Below are 6,000 nucleotides of genomic sequence, written 5' to 3'. Positions count from 1 at the left end.
GTCAGCGCTCCCTGCTGGGCGAGCTGGGTGGCAGCTGCTCCTGGCTGCCCCCCTCGTTCCTTGGCCCTCCTGGCAGCCTGGCAGGGGAGCCTGCACGTGCCCCAGCGCCCCATCCTGTTTGGCCTGGAAGGTCCACTAGTCTTGGTCCCTGACGCTGCCCAGCCCACCTCACTGTCTCTCCGGGCGCCGGGGAGAGTCGTCAACTTCATAGCCTGCCTAATCCAGAGCGACTTCTCTCTCTCTCTCCCTCTCCCTCCCTCTCTCTCTCTCTCTCTCTTCTCACACACCCTCCTTCAAGGGTGTCAACCTGAATAAAATATATGGAGGGGCAGGTAAGCACACTCAGAGTGCTACTTTATAGGTAACAAAGTTGTTGGTGTCGCTCAGCAGCCATTTCACCCTTTCTACCCTATTCAGATGTATTCCATTCTTAATCAGGGGTTTTATAAATCGATCTCTTGGGTCTATATAGAACGGGCACTGCAATAAATAATGGCACAGGTCCTCGATGCAGGGTTGTCCACACAGACAGAGTCTCTCTTCGTAATGTGCTTTGCCGTACTGTCCATCCAACACCGCCGAGGGCATCAATTGGAATCGTTGTTCTGTAAAAGCAATTCTTAGTACAGCAAGTGGGAGCTATGTCAGGTATCTGGCTTGAGCGTGGCGGAGGTAGCTGCTCCAGCGCCTGGAACGGCACACATGCTGTGCACCCGGGGGCAGGGCTAGGCGCCTGCAGGGACAGCACCCATGGCAAGCATCCCAGGGGGATGCCACGGTGATGTCACCCCCCCCCCCCAGGGATGACACCCGGGGCGGACCGTACCCACCGCACCCCCTTCCTCTGCCAGTGAGCGCACGCACACTATTTGAATGGCAATGCCCATTAACTGGGGGGCGGGGCGGGGGGGAAGGTGTAGAATTCCTGATCCGTGATTGCAGTCATGGGATTTTTGTCTTTCACATGATGGTACAGTGGTACCTCAGGATGCAAACAGGATCTGTTCCGGAGCCCCATTCGCATCCTGAAGCGAACACAACCTGTGTCCGTACGTCTGCACATGCGCAAGTCACGTTTCATTGCTTCTGCGCATGCGCATGAAGTCTGTGCAAAACCCGGAAGTAACGTGTTTTCTTGGGGTCACATTAGTCGCAGGGAAATGGCTCTCCCCCTTTCGTCCCGCAACGCCTTTTTAAATATCTGGGACCTGTCAATGTGACTCCTTTTCATCTTCTCTCTAGCATAAGCCATTGCCGTCTGACATTCCTCCTCTGACTTGCCTTCTGCACCTTTTATCATCTTTGCAGCTTGCCTCCGAATGATTGTCAGCATCCATCTGAAATTGTGGCACCCCAAAATGAACGCAGGACACCTAATGAGGCATTGCAGTTGCTGGGTAGACGTGTCCTATGGACCCATCTCAAGATCTGCCTTAATTTCAAATAAGAGTATAATTTATATTGATGGATAACACAAAGTCATATGTATTAAGTTTTCATGTTGCATTTTATGCTGGACAATATTTATATGCTTTCTTTTCACCACCTGTAAATTATGACCTGAAACAACCATAAGACTTAATCATAAAATGATATTGAGATGTCTCCCAGCCATAAAGAAAATCTGCAGCCTACCTCTCCCCCGAGTTTGTTGTCGACATTAACACATGCTCAGAATGTTGCTGACTTTCATATTTGATGCACATCATCTAATTACAATAATAACATTTTAAAATATGTATAATCAATCACTGTTAGAGGGGAACATGCCCAGAGAAGTGTCAGAAGAAGAGAAGCCAAGAAAATAGTGAAGCCGGCACAATCAAAATACAGAACAGCTCTTTCATAAAAATAAAGGAGTCAAAATCTGTCAGAGAAGTCAGCTATACAAATTAAATTCCTCTCCAGGCAGATGTGCCAATAAATGGCTGGCACACGTGTGGCAGGCAGGCCCAAATTTCCACTGATCAAAACCATATAACAAGGGTAATAGTTTCAGCGCTCATGGACAGAAAAGAAGAAGAAGACGAAATCCTGCGTTCCATTTATATGTCTTAATTCCCCTCAGTCTTTCACACAGTAACCTGGGGCAGTGATGTGATAGAAAGGTGCATCTTGTTCAATATCTATGCCGGTTTTATATGATTTCTTTTGCAGCCTCCAGTGTAATAGAGTGATTATTTGGGGGCATTCTGGAATCATGAATCTGGCCAGCTATGGGCTGATGAAGTGAAGGAGGTACTGTATATATAAGTAAAGCAAATCCAACAGAAGAATGTCAGTGAGATGCAAACTCAAGTCCTGAACGTATAAATATTTTGGATGGTTTGGAGGAGAACAACTGGCTGCATTCAGATGTGGGGAATAATGCATTAGTTTTCCTGTTTATGGATAGTACCCAAGACTGATAGATATTTTGGAACCTGAGGCACAAAATCCCAGAAGTACCTCTCTGTTTCTCTCCCTGATGGTAAAAATACCATAGTGATACATCAAACAAACAACTAGCTGCCTTTTCACGATTTCCAAAATCAGCTCCCTGAGGCAGCTCCCTCAATTCACCTAGTGCAAAGGCGGGGAAACTCAGAAACTATTGTCGGCCTCCAGCTACCTCGGCTTGGCCCTTGAAGCTCTCCCCAAACCACAGCCTTCACCAGCCATGCTCCTCAGCTGCTTTTGCCTAGGTGGTGCCTCTGGTTTGACTGAATGAAAGATGGGAAGGTGTTCATGTGGGAACCTCTGGGTTTCACATTGCTGGAATGTAGCCTACTGTGCAACGGCAAGAGCCACCTCCATTCTCCATCACCCCTGGCGTACAATCCCTGGAAGGTTGCACTTGAGGGAACGAGGATTACAAGCTGAAATAAGTTCCTCAGCCATGGCTGTGGGGCCAGCCAAGTTGAGGCCATGTGGTCCTTCTCGCAGTGTGCAAAGTAATCCTTCAGGGGTTGTTGTTGTTTAGTCGTTTAGTCGTGTCCGACTCTTTGTGACCCCATGGACCAGAGCACGCTAAGCACTCCTATCTTCCACTGCCTCCCACAGTTTGGTCAAACTCATGTTGGTAGCTTCGAGAACACTGTCCCACCATCTTGTCCTCTGTCATCCCCTTCTCCTTGTGCCCTCCATCTTTCCCACATCAGGTTCTTTTCCAAGGAGTCTTCTCTTCTCATGAGGTGTTCAAAGTATTGGAGCCTCAGCTTCAGGATCTGTCCTTCCAGTGAGCACTCAGGGCTGATTTCCTTCAGAATGGATAGTTTTGATCTTCTTGCAGTCCACGGGACTCTCAAGAGTCTCCTCCAGCACCATAATTCAAAAGCATCAATTCTTTGGCAATCAGCCTTCTTTATGGTCCAGCTCTCACTTCCATACATCACTACTGGGAAAACCATGGCTTTAACTATACAGACCTTTGTTGGCAAGGTGATGTCTCTGCTTTTTAAGATGCTGTCTAGGTTTGTCATTGCTTTTCTCCCATGAAGCAGGCGTCTTTTAATTTCGTGGCTGCTGTCACCATCTGCAGTGATCATGGAGCCCAAGAAAGTAAAATCTCTCACTGCCTCCATTTCTTCCCCTTCTATTTGCCAGGAGGTAATGGGCCCAGTGGCCATGATCTTCATTTTTTTGATGTTGAGCTTCAGACCATATTTAGTGTTTATTATTTTAGAAATATTTGTTGACGTGATCAGAGTCTCTTGTGTGCAGCCTGAAGAGAAGCGTTAATGGGCAGACACATAAGATCACCACCACCTACACAAAGGATTACTACACATGCTCCTAGAGCCTAGCTAGGCCTGAGCCTTGGCCATGCTAGCTGAGGCTGATGGGAACTGGAGTCAAACAGCATCTGGAGGCCACAGGTCCCCCATCCTTGGACTGGACCAACATGTCAGAGCGATGCGAGAAGAATCCCGGGTAGCTACTATGTTTTGTTTATAGGGCTTTCTCATCGTTATTCTTTCCTTTGCATCTGTTACGCTGGTCCTTCTGAAACATTTGCACAGAGTGAGGGCTAGAAATATTAGCTAGATTTCAGGTTTTCCGTCTAGTGCTTGAGGAGCATGGCATCTGACCTGGCTTCCAAGCACTGTTTTGATAGTGGCATTTTCCAGTCTTCACAGTTGTGGAGAAAACCTGGGGAATGAGTAGAAAGCCTGGTATTCAGCAAACCAACAGTGCCACCCCCTTCGCCCTCTCTTAGGGCTTTGATCTCAAATGAAGAAAAGAGTAAAAATAAGGTGTGGTGTCACTTGGCATTGTCAAGTAACACAATAAGCAGCCTGCCTTTATCTACCTGGCCCAATCAGTATACAGAAGCTTGGGAACTGGGAAACACATTATTCCTCTGTGCCGAAGAACCACAAGTCTACCTTAGACTATGGTTTCTAGTCTCCTACAAGGGTTTCCTCCAAATGATCATTTTATAGGGCTGAGGAGAGTCATTGGATGAGGGGACTTAATAATAATAATAATAATAATAATAATAAATTTTTATTTATATCCTGCCCTCCCCAGCCAAAGCCGGGCTCAGAGCGGCTAACAACAGTAAAATATACAACATTCTAAAATCATTTCATTATAAAATCACTTCAAATCAGATTAATGGCAACCATTGGGCTTGAGTTCTGTGAGGATTGCCAAAGGAGGGGGTCAGGCTGTGCCCTGGCCAAAGGCCTGGTGGAACAGCTCTGTTTTGCAGGCCCTGCAGAAAGATGTCAAGTCCCACAGGGCCCTAGTCTCTTGTGACAGAGCGTTCCTCCAGATTGGAGCCACAGCCGAAAAAGCCCTGGCTCTGGTTGAGGCCAGCCTAACCTCTCTGTGGCCCGGGACCTCCAAGATGTTTTTGTTTGAAAACCGTAAGGTCCTCTGTGGGACATACCAGGAGAGGCGGTCCCGTAGGTACGAGGATCCTAGGCCGTATAGGGCTTTAAAGGTTAAAACCAGCACCTTAAACCTGATCCTGTACTCCACTGGGAGTGCAGCTGGTATAGCACCGGGTGAATGTGCTCCCACAGCGAGGACCCCATAAGGAGTCTTGCCATGGCATTCTGCACCCGCTGGAGTCTCTGGGTCAGTCTCAAGGGCAGCCCCACGTAGAGCGAGTTACAATAATCCATTCTGGAGGTGACCGTCGCGTGGATCACAGTGGCTAGGTCAGGGCGAGAGAGATAAGGAGCCAACTGCTTAGCTTGGCGGAGATGGAAAAATGCCGCCTTTGTTATAGCTGCAATCTGCACCTCCATGGAAAGGGAGGTGTCGAAGTTTACACCCAAACTCTTAATGGACAGTGCTGGCAATAATTGCGCCCCCGCAAGAGATGAAGACTTGAAATCTGAACACCTTGTCCAGTTCAGTCTAGCAGCCCAACTCCTGGCTGTGGTATGGCACCTTTGGAGCAAGACCCAACTTAAACTGGGACATGCATCTAGTCTCCTTTGCTGTCATGGCATCCCTGTGAGTCCCCCACTTCCCAAAGTCTAAAGAAGACCTCACCTTGAGCAACGATGGGGAATGGCAACAGAAGGGCTTCCACTGACCTAGGAGGCTCCGATGGCACATGTTGCACTGGGGGAAAGTCTCTGTGAGTTATTCCCATCTGTGTTTCTTCTTGTTTTGGAAGAAGAGAAGATGTGTTTTCCCCGAAAAAATGGCCAACAACCTTGGTTGCTTCCCATTTGGGTGGGTGCTCAGCAAGTTCCATCACCTCTTCTTCTAGGAAAAAAAAAGCCCTGCCTTGGACCGTTCTAATTTTCAGTGGCCTACACCTCACTTTATTCAGTGCCAACCCTGATATAAATCGAGTTTCCAAAACAACAAACAAAATCAAACCACTTAAAACCGTTTTTCAGATTCCAGATCTTCAAACAACATAATTTCACAGCTGATTTAGAGTTGGCTTGGCTGTTCTTCATGTTGAGGTTGTTTGTTTTTCGTTTCTTTCATTGTTGTTGTTTTTAATTATTATTTTGTTTTGCCGGACAACGAACAAAACAAAGAGCTTAA

This window comes from Podarcis muralis, chromosome 12 (assembly GCF_964188315.1).
Source record: "Podarcis muralis chromosome 12, rPodMur119.hap1.1, whole genome shotgun sequence".
Taxonomy (NCBI): domain Eukaryota; kingdom Metazoa; phylum Chordata; class Lepidosauria; order Squamata; family Lacertidae; genus Podarcis; species Podarcis muralis.
The sequence above is the reverse complement of the archived record's forward strand: the minus strand, read 5'-3'. Positions refer to the sequence as shown.